The 16,200-nt window shown below is 43.4% G+C and overlaps 1 protein-coding gene across 6 annotated transcripts in view; it reads right to left on the minus strand.

The window, feature by feature from the left end:
• LOC138569611 (sodium channel protein type 5 subunit alpha-like) overlaps positions 1-16,200 on the minus strand; it is a 1,199,462-nt gene that overhangs the window by 774,779 nt on the left and 408,483 nt on the right. The gene's annotated exons all lie outside the window — the stretch shown is intronic.

Below are 16,200 nucleotides of genomic sequence, written 5' to 3' on the forward strand. Positions count from 1 at the left end.
TAGCACGTGGGTATGCCCTTGAAAATAAGGGTAGTGCCACTTCTCTGGGTACATGGACCATTATGAGCAATGAGCCAAGGTAAACAAAAACCACAAAGGAAATCTGTTTCTTGTACTATATACCGGTTGCCGTACAATAGGGCCTCGTCTACCTTTAAGAGTCATTTGGAGAGGCATGGGGAGCTCCACATACCCAATGACTCAATGGAGTACTCAGTGGGTTGAAGACATAGACTGCACCCTCTCTGGAATGGGTATTGCCCTCCTCCCCAAAAGACAAAGATTAATTGGTGGAAGTCCTCTGAGTGTATCTGTGGCAATGCGACCATGCCTTTGAACCTTCTAGGCCTGCAAAGACTGAAGGAGGAAGCTGAGACTGCTCCACTGTCACTGTGTGCAGAATGCAGGCACACACGCTTGCTGTGTGCATCTGTGCTCAGGAACCAGGTACTTAGATTGAATAGGGTTGCCTGTGTGGTGACCAAGCAACAGTAAAACCAAGATCCTTCTCAATGGGTCCCATGCTCCCGCTTTCCGTCATTCACTCTGGCCGCCCTCCTTGGTCCCTCTACCTGCGCCTTTCTACGAGGCAAAAAACCTTGGTGTCATCTTCCATTCCAGTCTCTCCTTCTCCCCATACATAATGGACCTCTCTAAGAAGTCCCACATTTCTGGCCGGCTTCTTCCGCGTTAAGAAACGTTCTCTTCTAACATGGCATGTTGGGAACACAGTTATAAGATCCTCGACTACTATGACCTACCTGGGCTTCTTTATCACGGCAAGGCCCGCTTTTCATGATCTCCGCCAGATTATGTTGCAGAAAGCCTCTTTCCTCTTAAACCAACTACTCATGGTAAATCGAAAATTCGTACGTTATACAATATAGCCTGCCTTGCAATTTCATGAAGGGAAACCTGGCCCAAAAATCATCTATGGGTTAGAGGTCTATTTTTCTGTAGTGCCGAACTGGTTGGACTTGATAGAAGCCAAGATCCGGAGGCAGGTTCTCGGGGTTCCGAGCTCAGTCCCCCTAGCAGCGCTTAGATTTGAGCTGGGTCCAACCTCAATTAAAGCCAGTGTCCGGTGGAAAATCTTGACAATTTATGCAAAATTAATTTCCCCGGTCCCGCCGTCTCTGTATGAAGAATTGATTAAGTGGAATGAATTTTGTGAAGGTGGCACACATTTTATACCTTTCCTAAATTGAGAATGGGAATCAATATTACAGAAGTTAAATCTGGATACTGAGACACTGATCACATATCCTGACAAGGTGAAATCGGGTCTTTATGGTGAAGACTGGATAGAGACCATTGACCACCTTCACAGCTCTCCCTCTCTGAGTCACCTTAAACACGAATATAAGAAAAGCGGGGTTATTCCACCTTACTTCACTCCATGTGCAAATGCTCAATATAGAACAATTTTTTGAGATTTCGGTGGAATTTACTCCTGACTAAGGAAGTCCTACTTAGGAGAGGGATGATCTCTGCTGAGGAAACATTATGTAGATTCTGTAGGATGAAGGCAGTTAAAGAAACAACTAGACATTTGATCTTGAACTGCCCCAATCTGAATGTCCTCAGGATGAGTTCTTTAGGGCAAGTTATTTTTGGGTTTGAATTGGCTCAATGAGGAATCCTTGTGTCGTACATGCTTATATAGTGACAACATTACAGATGGTTTGATAGTTGCTGCCCTTTTTTTTAAATCAATACATTTTAAATTAGATTTTAGTTCTTAGCCACTTATGACTTCTTATTGTGTAATTGATGGGGTGGTTGTTTTTAGGTTTGTTAATATTGGATTTCAAGGGGAAAAGTGCAATATGAGAAGGAAACCCATGAGCATTTGTATGCTGTTATTTATTGTATATGTGATGTTTTTCTATTTAATATATTGTGTTGTAATATATTTTAACATGTTTGAAAGGGTTTTTTTTTTAATAACCAAATACAATAAAAATATTTATTTTTTAAAAAGGAGTACCACTACCAGATGCTCCTTCTCAGAGGTATTCTTTCTTTTCTCACTTTCCCTCAGGACCTCACTGTCTACAGAGCTCTGGTTCTCTCTAGGCTGGACTACTGCAACAGCGTCTTTTTAAATCTGCCTGCCTCTACGCTTTGCCCTCTGCAACTAATCCAGAACAGGACTGCAAGACTTGTCCTGACCTCAAGCACAGGAATCGTATCTCTCCAGCCCTGAAAGTTCTCCACTGGCTCCTAGTGGCTGCAAGGATCAGGTTCAAGACCCTCTGCATTGTCCACAAGGCGTTCTGGGTCCAGGGACCTCAATACATCCAACTCTCTCTTCCTAAGCACTTTCCTTCTTGAGCCCTCCGCTCATCCACCTCCAACTCTCTGAGAGTCATATGCTTCTCCAAGCAGAGACTGGGGAGGTAGATCTCTGTCCTCGGCTGGTGCCTCCTTCTGGAACAGCCTCCCTGCCTCTCTCAAACTTGAGCAGGACCACCTCAGGTTCCGGAAGCAACTCAAGACCTTCCTTTTTGCATCTGCCTTCTCTCTCTCCCCTGCTGATGTTCTTGTCTGCTGCGCTCACTTGTTACCTGGCCTCCCTCTGAAACTTATGGGGACTATGTTCTTTCACGGCCAGTAGCCCCATGCATTGCCTCCGGGCCTACCGTGCACTAGGTACTGTATATGCAACCCTACAGTTCCCTGCCTCCAGGGGCACTATCTTGAGCTGTATTGCACTCTCCCCTTCCCTCCCCCTGGCACTTCTCCTCTCCCTTCCCCTTGCACTTGCATGATCTGAATGACACAAGGCTTAGTAAGTTCGTTTGTTTGTCCCCCTTTGTCTTCCCCTTCCTTGTCTTCTCGCGCATAGAACACTTGTGCACAGGCGTGCTATTAAAAATGCCTTATCATATCATATCATTTACCTTCATCTGGCACACATTGCACCAAGATTGATAGCGTCTGAAATGTGTGGCCAAAATGGAAGTCTAAAGGTGAACTCTGCCTTGTTCCTTAGGGACATCTGTTGTCATGTATTGCTCCATATGTTCAGGACCGTCACTCCCATTATCTCCAGTCATCCTATTCAGTGGCGAGGATCATCTGGAGGGGCCACATAAGGAGTAACCATGTGCTGGATAGTAGCACAGATTGTAAAAGAAAAGTTCATGTATGTATATTTCCATTTTATTTACAGAATCCTTGGCTTATAATGTGAAAATGATCAAAAACCACCTCCTTGCCAAATCTTCATGGGTGCACTATTAGCCCATGAGTACCCCTACATTGTTTGCAGTATGACATCTGTGTTTGCATTGACTACCTATCCTATTCAGCGTTTTCTCCACCAAGGATCAATGAGGGTCTTAGATGTGCGAAAGGCCATAATTGGCGAGTAGGGCCCTGGTAGAGCCTATGGTATCTACTAGCACCAGCAGTAATGAATTTCCCCAAAGGCTGTGATGGAAAGTATCTGTCAGTGGGAAAGGAGGGAAACACACACACTGCTAATCAATAAAGAACAAATATGGCAGATCAGGTCATACATCAGATTAGAGATTCAGCATTCTGGGTACATTTCACACAAAAATATATTTTTTTAATAAGCATGCACATTCTAAATGGAAAAACACGTTTTCACTTCATTGAGGCAATTTCTAAACAGAAGAAAATGCATTTGAGATAAGCCACAGTCAATAAACACTTCACTTGCAGCACAGTTGCAGTGTTGCTTGTGCAATCTGTTCAGCAAAGCACCAATCGGGGGATGTTTAGACTGATGTTGCACAAAGTCAAGGGGACCAGTGCCCGCTGAAATCTCTGGGGCCTCATCGATGGAACTTTGCAGCAGTGCAGGTGCAGTTTTGCACGAAATTAGCACTACGGCAAGAATTGGGATTTCTGCATGTGCCCTGCATGTGCACCACTCGAAGCTTTCGCGAGACCAGTGCCTTCTCCTGAGCGGCAGATATCTTTCAGTAATAAGATGCCCTGAACTGGCACACTTTCAAGAAAGGCGAGCACTCCATCACCCCATCCTCCCTGCTGTTGCCACTCACTGCAATGTTGACAGCGTGTGGCCCAGTGTTCTCAAAGTACCTGCCTTCTAGACGCCTTACGATCCTGAGGGCCATCAATATCACATTCAAGGACCCCATAACGAAGACTGTATTGAATCCAGTGACCACCTGCTAGCCTGTCTCACCTCACTGTTCCACAATGATGACAAATGGACCCCACAAACCACCCCTGCCATTCCATGCACGTTTAGCAGCGCCTATTATGGCTGCACTGGTGCTTTACAAAAACCTACAGGAAACAATTCCCGGTCTGGCCGTTGGTAATGCAAACACATAGGATGATGAGTTACTTGTTAAACGTACACAGGGAGTAAAGAGGTGAGTACGATCACGGGCCCAGTCCCTGACTCTGTGTTATAATTCCCTCTCAGTAGCAAACAGGCTATTGCAGAATGGAATTTCTGATATTATTGAGCTGCTGGCCACAGGAGGGCTCCGTGATGAGCAGTGAGACAATGGCCGTGGCTACAGTAAGGGTGGATGACCAGTGACTGTCTTTGCATATCTTGATGAGATGACTGCATTTGATTTTGCTGTACAGAATAAACAGCCCTATGTAGAAGACACTCCCTAAGCATCATCACTGTGTGCAATCCTTGAATATATCACTCTGTCATGAACCTACAGACTGTTTCCAAGTCAGCAGCCTCTCAGGAAATCTCCTGCGTGCCTGCAGAGTTACGCCACCTCGGCTTTTGATACTGGCCCCAGCAGAGTATAATCAAGGGATATTGGTGTTAGGTCCTGGTTGCACTTTGAGTACTACTGGACAGTACAGTAGAGGGCATTGGCAGTGGAGCAGGGCTAATTGTCCTTGTGTCTTTTTGTCCTCCTAGCATTCATAACACTCACTAGGCCTGATTCACAGAAGTGTTTTATAATGGCACATTCCCATGGGAAAACGCTCCATGAATCAGGCCCACTGTGTTCTTGACTAAATCCCACAGGATCCTGCAATGTCTGTGGCTATTCACGCAGGTTTCCCAAGCAGGTGCGATGCTCAACTTCATAGCAAGCAGCGATCTGAACAGGCATGAACAAGTGGCATCTCAGGTGCATTTTCCCATGAAAGGAGTGGCCCAGAAAGGTGTTTGTTGTTAATATACCCTGATCACCATACCCAAGCCACACCTCGTGAAATGCAAAAAAACACATTATTCATTATTGAATGTAAAATAAGTAAACACAGCATGCGACAGCAAAAACACTCAAAAATCTTCTAATCTAAAAAAGCGTCACATTCCTTCTGCGGAATCGGAGAACGGACAGTATGCCCACTCTGTTAACATTTAATGAGGATTCATTCCCAGATTGTCCTGATCAGATGTTGGCAACCATTCAGCCCCCGCATCCAGTACCTTTGTGGTGGGTGGTCTGAGTGGCTAGCAGGAGACCTAGCAGAACCCTTTTGATGAATCAGCATCCCAATATTTTCGGTGTATGTCGGCTTTGTGTTCTGTTGGGTTATTGTATGTTCATAACCTGTACGTATTTCTTCTTAATTGCACCACAGGCGAGAGTAGATTTAGACTGTACATTTCCATGTAGGGTGTTGGTGTAGCGCTTGGTACAGCCTTCAAGTCCTGTCAATGTGCAATACAGAAGAGGAGAACTAGAGGGGGATCCAAGAGAGTGACAGAGCGATAGCCCAGGGGTGAGGTTGGAAGGGAAAACAAAGAGTGGCAATGAAAAGAATCAGGGTGGGACAATGAGCCGCAATTTAGGCAGAAGAGTCAGATATGGCCTATAAGAGAGAGGCCCTGGGGCAGCTGTTCAGTCCTATTTCCGCTAAAGCAGCGGTCTGCAGCAGTCTTATTCTAGATGTTTTGGACGACAAATCCAATCAGGCCTAGCCATCATAATCAATAGTGAGCCATCATGGGAGTCATTGTCCAAAACATCTAGAGAGCCACAGGTTGCTAACGCACACGCAGAAAGGTCCACCCTGGTCCCTGTCTCTCGTTCAAATGAGCCCAGACCTCATGTCAGTTACACCGAAGGAGCGCAAGGGGCGCGTCCCTTGATTTCCCCAGCTAAATGTGGGTTCTAGGAGAACAATAAAGTGATATGCCCCATTAGGGCACAGGCCCTCCAATAAAATTCAAAGGACTTGTTTGTAAGGGGGCATTTTTATTTTCAACAATGCCAATTCACAACATTGCCCATAAGTGACACCTGTTTCGGCCTTACTTAGGCCTTTATCAAACCTGGGCTTATTTTCTTCTATAAGTACAGACATTCTCAGTTAGGAATATTTTAATGAGATTCTTTGGGATAGTTCCCTCAACCTTTCTTTTTATGGAAGGGCACCTAATTATTTAGAACACGGTGCGCTCTAAATAATTGAGTTGTGGTGTAAAGGGATAGCGGGTATGGTATGCTGGAAAAAGTGATCTATGTGATCACTTTGCGGTGCAAATTTCATATTCGCCATTTCCGTTGACGGAATTTTCGGGCTGCCCAGTGAGCACATGGATCCTTTAAAACCAAAATATATTCCCTGCTTAACTAAATTGTACAATACTGCATACATTTCTACTTCCTTGTGCTTAAAATTGGGAACCCCTGAAAATATGCTAACCACAAATATCAAGTACTATTTAAAATATGCACATTTATATTGCTTGCATATTTTAGCTCGGAAGACAGTGCTGCTGTCCTTTTTCAACCATTATTATTTTGTTTTTCCCTGTTACTTTCACATTGTAAATCGATTAAAAAGAAGTTCTCACTTGCATGGGCCATCTTACCCCGCAGGGATTCACAAACGTGAACACGTGCAAGCAAATGCCTTTGGCAGTCCGATTCTCTCCACCCACGTAAGGTGTGGCATGGAAGCATGTCGCAGAGGTGGCTGCCGCATTTAAGAGCGCATGCCTAATTCATGAAGGGATGCGGTCTGGGGTGTGGCTGGCCTTGCGTCCTTTTCCCCTTCCGGTCTTCCCGGTCACAGGTCAGTTTCAGGTGAAAGCGCAATGCAGACATGAGTCTTTACAGATCCCCGCCTTCCTATGAAAGCCCCGGAGGGAAACACTCATGGAAGGCACGAGCCTGCCCTTCCAGTGTTTGCATTTACAGCCGGGGTGGAAATGTATGAAGAAGTGTTGCAGTGACGCTGAGTGTGCGCCATGCACCCATGTGGGTTTTCTGGGCCAAGCTCCACATACACGTGGGTTCAGGTGGCTCGCGCAGAGGCATGGGGATGCTTGCTGCGGGTCCCTTCTAAGTTCTGGGGCAGGGAAGGTACAACGATTCAAAAGAACAGAGAGAGGCAAGGATAGGAAACTGCTTGCATGCCTTTAATGAGAGCAATGTGGGCCGCTCCCCCCTGGGAAGGTCCCTATTTCTTAATGTTGTCCTTCGCATCTTACTCTTTGAAGGTGAGACCTCTTAAATGGGCCTTGAGGGATTGGTACCATGTATGGAATGTATCTATCCATACAAAAGTGAATGATTTATTATCTAAGTCCTGAATTATAGATTTCGGGTGCCCACAGGGTAGCCGGTCAGATAGCACAGTGAGTAGAGCGCTCGCTTTGATATCTGTGTGTAATCTGCTGATACAGGTTTGAATCCCACAAGGCTCAAACTCCGCCTTTCATCCTTCCGAGGTCGATAAATGAGCATCACACACTGTGGGTAATAATAAGCAGCGCTCAGATGCCTGAGGCATGGTAGCGCTATATAATTGCTAAATTATTATTTCATGCACAGTTTTTTAAAAATCTTAAGAGCTCTGGCTGGACACAAGTGCTATGGGGTGGTGAAGACCGGCGCAACCCTTTGATGAGCTTCCCCTGGATGGAATTTAGATCTAGAACCAGTGCCTGGAGTGACCTCGAAACTCAGTGCTTGCCCATAGAGGCAGGCGCGGTTCAATTCCCTCTACTTCATGTGGGCAGATGGTCAGCAGTCGCCCAGCCACTATGTCCTCGTGCTCAAACCCTATCCCTGATGCGATTGCCAACATCTGACCAGGAGGACCATGTTTGGAGGACACCATGCACCATGTCCCATCCCTTCACCTACTGGCCATGCAGGTCAGACTTGTTAAACACTGAGGCTGAATGGGACCTGTCCACAGAATACAAATCATAGTCGTAGCAGAATACATTCCCCAGCCCTTGACCCAATGCCCAGAGTCAGACTTACTGGGATTAAACCTTCTTCAGTAGAGTGGCGAATTACCACTGTTGCTCAGGGGTGGACTGGTAACCAATAGAGGTCCTGGGAATCATGTTCAAAGTAGCTGCTACACATCTCAACAAGCAAAGACCGGGGGAACTGCTGCCCAATATACTTCAGTGGACCTGGGAATTGAAACTCGCAATGGCAGAAACCTGAAAAAGATCCATGACTGTTTGGTACAGCTGGAGCTGGAGAACAATTAGCCAGCAGAGGGTTGACACGAATCAAGGGGGCCATGCAGCTATTATGTTATGATAGGGTTCTTGGGTTAATTGGGAGAGTTGTTGGTTACCCCAACGAATGGACCCTGCATGGATGAGTGCGCGTGTGTGTGCGTGCGCTTGAGTCTGTGCATGCTTAGCGGTACGTGTGTTTGTGTGTAGGGGGTGGTATATGAGTGTGCGCCACAAGATGTTCGCTGATTCACAGGATGGTTTATTGTTTAGAAGCGGGCGTGGGAGTTCTTCACTGGATGTTGTGGTTTATGGAGAGTGAGTGTGTCTCAGTTGAGAGACAGTGAAGTCTCTTCAACTCTGGAGGACTCTCTAGTGTCATTGGGTGCACTTATGTGTGCACTTAATTGAGTGTTCATGTGCAATCTGTGGCATATTATTTGTCTGCCTTTCAAGCTACTGGTGACTGAGGTGTATAATCAGAGTGAATGAAAGAGAAGGTGATTGCCCAATTTCTGGATGAGGTGTGGGTTCTACTTGTGGTTCACTTGTGAAGATTTATTTTCTTCTGTTGATCAAAAGGATATAATGTACCGGAGGGCATGGTGGTGATTGAGGTTAACTGAGGGGCCTCATTACAAGTATCTGTTCTCAAAACGGATATAAGTCACAGGTAGGGATCTAACAGACTTCTTGCTCTGTGAGCATACACTTTTATCTACAAAAAGAAAGTCCGGAATTCAACAAGTGTCACTAAACACTCTTCTCACATAAAAAGTGGAAACTCAATATCACAAAATTTTATTAAGAATCTATATATTCCATCATAAAAATGATCATAGCACATAAAACATACATTATGTTAAAAACCACACAAGTAGAATACACCGTAAGTGAGTGCTATTGTGATAACTCCCTTCGGATCATACACTGTGTGCGTATATCACACTCTGATTCCTATGCCACACTACTCATGGCCTCTTTCTTATAGGTGCAATATCAACAACCCAACTTGTACAAGTTTCTGTCCTTGATGTACAATAATGTAGGACATTCTTCAGGGGAAAATTATCTTGTGCTGTGCTTAAAAAATCTTCTTATGGGGGGAGCCCTGTTAAACAAAGAAATGGACACCCTATTAGTATCTGATAACCAAGTTTCAATCTTCATTTACATAAAATTAGCCCTTATCCCTAAAAGGGCAGGAAAAACCTTATGTCATAATTACATACCTCTCTTCCCATTAATGAATCGTGAGCCTGTACTGGCTGCAGATTCCCAATTTCTTCAGGAATTCTTGCGTTTCCTATTCCTCTCTTCTCTATAATGTGTACAAAAAGGCAAAAAATACATAAGGGAAATTTCCAAAAATCCCATTTCTATTCATGACAAGAAAAGTTCACCGGTCAAAAAATAGTAATAGGTCTTACCTATCATAAAGAAGGATGTAGTCTGACTAAAACATCTCTCTGTCCCATATTCAATGTTCCACAGGGAACTTCTCTAAGTGCAGATAGGCATCTACTCCACTATCCTATATGGGTCGCAGTCTGTAATGACATAAATACCCAGTAGTTGTATAAATCTCTGTACTGTTTGAAAGATGGAAACCCCCATCCCAAGTTAAACAAAAGGAAAAAGGTGGCATTCCAAAACTCACTTTTAGATATTTCTATTTGCTGCCCCTCACAAGTTCACCGCTGTATGGTCGCTAGTCAGATCCACTGACCCGCGAAAAAGATTTGCGGAAAAAAAACGTCCCTAACGTGACGTCGTGACGTCATCACGCCCCCACGGCGCGTCATGACGTCACGACACCGCGAGCGCCACCAATGGCATGCCTTGGGCCACCCCGGTCATTCTGGACCTAGTAGGCGCCCAAAGAAAAACACGCAACCACAACAGTGCCGCTCATGTCTGGAACAGACACATTATCCAAAGTTGCATCCCTTCCTATTCAAGGTAATAGAGCCCCTAAACACGGCTCAGCTAGTACACACGTTCCACTTGAATATAAAAAAACACTGTTCCTTGGTCTGGAAGGTGTCTTGTCTTACCGATAATGCATGGTACCCCTTCAGTGGCAACCGTTACAGAGAATATTTACCAGCAACACATCATCTCGCAGTCCAAAACACATATTGAACTTTACAAAAGTGTTCTATAGTAGCAGTGTCTCGTATCATTGCATACAAAAACATATTGTCATTGTTGGCATTTCATTCCACCCTCTAGGGTATAGTCTCCCTTCATGTCTAACAGTTGCAAACAACATACTTGTAAAACGTTACTTAACATAAAGCAGACACCATATTATGCAATTGCAAGGTATTCTATCTTGGCAGTACTTCTAATCATTGCATTATCACAACAGAGGCTCAAACAGATAAGCATCAACAAAAGTTCTAATGTACACATATCTCCATGATGCACTATATAATTAGATTGTTATACCCAGGGAAAACTCTTATTCATTCTACCCACACATGGGAGAACACGTAGTAATGGCTCTCTGATTCCCTCATTAGGCATTATGCCATTCAACTCCTTCATTTAAACCTTTGGTGTGGCTCTTGGACAAAAAAATCAATTTCTGCTCTAGATGTAATAATTTCCTGTTGATAACCGTCTGAGATTGCCCCTTAATCTGTTTCAAAATGTACCACTCAAAATCATTACATGAACGTTGCATTTCTGTGAAATGTTTAACCAAAGGTGCTTGCTCCACCTTATTCCTAATGCAACTCTTATGCTCAATCATTCTGATTCTGCATTTCCTATTTGTCTTGCCAATATACATCCGTTTACATGGGCATACAATCAAATAGATCACATTGTTCGTATTGCAATTGGTGTGTTCATTGATGTTCCACATCCTATCCAATCCTAAATCGACAATGACAGTTTTTTTTTCGTTTGAGCGCACATAGAGCAATTGCCAGAGGGAAAATGACCGACCACTGGGGGGAGACCCCATGAATTGGTTTGTTGCAAGGGTTTCTTTCTATTGCCATCTTCGTTTTTCATTACCAAATTTCGTACAGTGGTGCTTTTTTTAAAGGCTACAATGGGCCTACCCACTTCCTTGGTCATAATTTTGTTCCAATTTCGTGTTATAATACTCTTGATTTTGTATGATAAATTACTGAACGTATTCACAAACACCAACGGTGTCTCCTTTGTCCTGCTTTCTCTCTGGATTTGCTGATCCGGGAGAGCTTCTCGATTATTGTTAAAAGCCCTCTTGGCTGCTCTTTTAACCAAAGGAGTAGGATAGCCTCGATGTACCAACTTGGTAATCAGAACGTTGGCTCCATTCTCATATGATTCATTCGTGCTGCTGTTCTTTTCTAACCTCAAAAACTGCCCAAACGGCAAATTGTACTTCACATGTTGGGCATGATGACTCCAAAATGGAGCAAAGCATTCTTATCAGTGACTTTGGTATATGGTCGGACAAGCAGAGTACCGTTCTGATGGTATATACAAATATCTAGGTAATTCACTTCCTTATTACTAACATTACTAGTAAATTTCAGATATCTATTCTGTTGATTGAGCCATTGCAGAAAAAAGCCTGCTTCCTCTTCTACCGTTTCCTCAAACATATTGACATACAAACAGCTATGGGTTCAGCCATGGCCCCTAATGTTGCCAATTTGTATGTCAATATGTTTGAGGAAACGGTAGTCTATAATGAACGCAACCCTTTTCAGAATAATATCCTCTGTTGGCTGCGTTATATAGACGACGTTTTCATTATCTGGAAGGGGAATGAAGAGGAAGCAGGCTTTTTTCTGCAATGTCTCAATCAACAGAATAGATATCTGAAATTTACTAGTAATGTTAGTAATAAGGAAGTGAATTACCTAGATATTTGTACATACCATCAGAACGGTACTCTGCTTGTCCGACCATATACCAAAGTCACTGATAAGAATGCTTTGCTCCATTTTCGGAGTCATCATGCCCAACATGTGAAGAACAATTTGCCGTTTGGGCAGTTTTTGAGGCTAAAAAAGAACAGCAGAACTAATTAATCATATGAGAATGGAGCCAACGTTCTGATTACCAAGTTGGTACATCGAGGCTATCCTACTCCTTTGGTTAAAAGAGCAGCCAAGAGGGCTTTTAACAATAATCGAGAAGCTCTCCTGGATCAGCAAATCCAGAGAGAAAGCAGGACAAAGGAGACACCGTTGGTGTTCGTGAATACGTTCCGTAATTTATCATACAAAATCAAGAGTATTATAACACGAAATTGGAACAAAATTATGACCAAGGAAGTGGGTAGGCCCATTGTAGCCTTTAAAAAAAGCACCACTGTACGAAATTTGGTAATGAAAAACGAAGTTAGCAATAGAAAGAAACCCTTGCAACAAACCAATTTATGGGATCTCCCCCCAGTGGTCGGTCATTTTCCCTCTGGCAATTGCTCTATGTGCGCTCAAACGAAAAAAACTGTCATTGTCGATTTAGGATTGGATAGGATGTGGAACATCAATGAACACACCAATTGCAATACGAACAATGTGATCTATTTGATTGTATGCCCATGTAAACGGATGTATATTGGCAAGACAAATAGGAAATGCAGAATCAGAATGATTGAGCATAAGAGTTGCATTAGGAATAAGGTGGAGCAAGCACCTTTGGTTAAACATTTGACAGAAATGCAACGTTCATGTAATGATTTTGAGTGGTACATTTTGAAACAGATTAAGGGGCAATCTCAGACGGTTATCAACAGGAAATTATTACATCTAGAGCAGAAATTGATTTTTTTGTCCAAGAGCCACACCAAAGGTTTAAATGAAGGAGTTGAATGGCATAATGCCTAATGAGGGAATCAGAGAGCCATTACTACGTGTTCTCCCATGTGTGGGTAGAATGAATAAGAGTTTTCCCTGGGTATAACAATCTAATTATATAGTGCATCATGGAGATATGTGTACATTAGAACTTTTGTTGATGCTTATCTGTTTGAGCCTCTGTTGTGATAATGCAATGATTAGAAGTACTGCCAAGATAGAATACCTTGCAATTGCATAATATGGTGTCTGCTTTATGTTAAGTAACGTTTTACAAGTATGTTGTTTGCAACTGTTAGACATGAAGGAAGACTATGCCCTAGAGGGTGGAATGAAATGCCAATAATGACAATATGTTTTTGTATGCAATGATACGAGACACTGCTACTATAGAACACTTTTGTAAAGTTCAATATGTGTTTTGGACTGCGAGATGATGTGTTGCTGGTAAATATTCTCTGTAACGGTTGCCACTGAAGGGGTACCTTGCATTATCGGTAAGACAAGACACCTTCCAGACCAAGGAACAGTGTTTTTTTATGTTCAAGTGAAACGTGTGTACTAGCTGAGCCGTGTTTAGGGGCTCTATTACCTTAAATAGGAAGGGATGCAACTTTGGATAATGTGTCTGTTCCAGACATGAGCGGCACTGTTGTGGCTGCGTGTTTTTCTTTGGGCGCTTACTAGGTCCAGAATAACCGGGGTGGCCCAAGGCATGCCATTGGTGGCGCTCGCGCGTCGTGACGCCATGACGCGCCGTGGGGGCATGATGACGTCATGACGTCACGTTAGGGACGTTTTTTTCCCGCGATTTTTTTCGAGGGTCAGTGGATCTGACTAGCGACCATACAGCGGTGAACTTGTGAGGGGCAGCAAATAGAAATATCTAAAAGTGAGTTTTGGAATGCCACCTTTTTCCTTTTGTTTAACTTGGGATGGGGGTTTCCATCTTTCAAACAGTACAGAGATTTATACAACTAGTGGGTATTTATGTCATTACAGACTGCGACCCATATAGGATAGTGGAGTAGATGCCTATCTGCACTTAAGAGAAGTTCCCTGTGGAACATTGAATATGGGACAGAGAGATGTTTTAGTCAGACTACATCCTTCTTTATGATAGGTAAGACCTATTACTATTTTTTGACCGGTGAACTTTTCTTGTCATGAATAGAAATGGGATATTTGGAAATTTCCCTTATGTATTTTTTGCCTTTTTGTACACATTATAGAGAAGAGAGGAATAGGAAACGCAAGAATTCCTGAAGAAATTGGGAATCTGCAGCCAGTACAGGCTCACGATTCATTAATGGGAAGAGAGGTATGAAATTATGACCTACGGTTTTTCCTGCCCTTTTAGGGATAAGGGCTAATTTTATGTAAATGAAGATTGAAACTTGGTTATCAGATACTAATAGGGTGTCCATTTCTTTGTTTAACAGGGCTCCCCCCCTAAAGAAGAATTTTTAAGCACAGCACAAGATAATTTTCCCCTGAAGAATGTCCCACATTATTGTACATCAAGCACAGAAACTTGTACAAGTTGGGTTTTGATATTGCACCTATAAGAAAGAGGCCATGAGTAGTGTTGCATAGGAATCAGAGTGTGATATACACACACAGTGTATGATCCGAAGGGAGTTATCACAATAGCACTCACTTACGGTGTATTCTACTTGTGTGGTTTTTAACATAATGTATGTTTTATGTACTATGATCATTTTTATGATGGAATATATAGATTCTTAATAAAATTTTGTGATATTGAGTTTCCACTTTTTATGTGGGAAGAGTGTTTAGTGACACCTGTTGGATTGCGGACTCATTACAAGTATGCCTGTGTGGAATTAACGTGCCTGTAATTCCATTTACCGGCTCGTTTTGGAACTCGCATATTCCGAGTTTGCCAGTGGGGGGCCTGATTTACCTCCGGCCAAGAGGATTCCTTGGAATGGGGATTGACGTCCCTTCCCGCCACTTGTAATCTGCCAGTAATATCGGCACACCAAGTGGGTGGCAGGAACGGTATTACCATTTGGTGGTATGCCGCCGGATTTACCAGTGGGAAACCACCAAACTTGTAATGAGGGGTCTTTGACTCCAGTCCTAACTCTTGGTGAGTTCTTGGTCAATGACTGGAGCCAGAATGTTTTCCTCAGGCTCTCCCATTTGTGCCAGCGCACACCATTCTGCAGCAAGGTGAATAGTGGTGTCAAAATGCTCGTGAGTGCTCACATGTGGCACAGTTGTCACTCCTAAGGCACTGCATCATTTTGACTTTTGAAATGTGTTCCATTTGCTCCACTCTTCAATTCAGGAAGGTTGTGTTTTAAATAAAAGTGAACTAGCATGGCAACATGGAAGTGGTGTTCTGCATGCAGTGACCGTACTTTTAGAGCGAGAAGAGGCCCATGGCGCGTGGGCACCACAGGATGGAGGTAGGCTTCTGTTTTGTCCCCCGTCAATCAATTAGCAAATGCACAAAATGACACATTACAGCACACAGGGGTGCATCGTGCATATGGTTGAAACAATGAAGTACCATGGGATTGCCTCTTATACATGAAGAAAATAAAATATTGAAAGAAATCTATGCAGGAGGTAAAATGATAAGCAGACCCACAATATTAACTCTCAACCCTCTCATTGCAGGAATGGCCCAATGGTTGGGAAGGGACATTTCACAACCCAAGAGCATTCAAAAGCTCTTAAAATAAAACAAAATATTGTAAAGTACAAAAACTGTTTAGTTTATCGCTGTAAACGTCAATGACCATGTTGTGGATGTGGAGGGGAGGGATATAGGTATATATATAGGTATATATAGTTCCTCTGTGTGGCAGAGAATGGTAGGTAGATGATTAAAGGATGAGAATTATGGATGGGGATAGTGTATAATGGCCTCAGTGGTTAGCAGTGATTCGGAGTCTTCGCTATGGAGATGCCCCCGATGTAGGCTGCTAGGGT

This window comes from Ambystoma mexicanum, chromosome 2q (genome assembly GCF_040938575.1).
Source record: "Ambystoma mexicanum isolate Mex_15411 chromosome 2q, UKY_AmexF1_1, whole genome shotgun sequence".
In the NCBI taxonomy this organism is placed as follows: Eukaryota; Metazoa; Chordata; class Amphibia; order Caudata; family Ambystomatidae; genus Ambystoma; species Ambystoma mexicanum.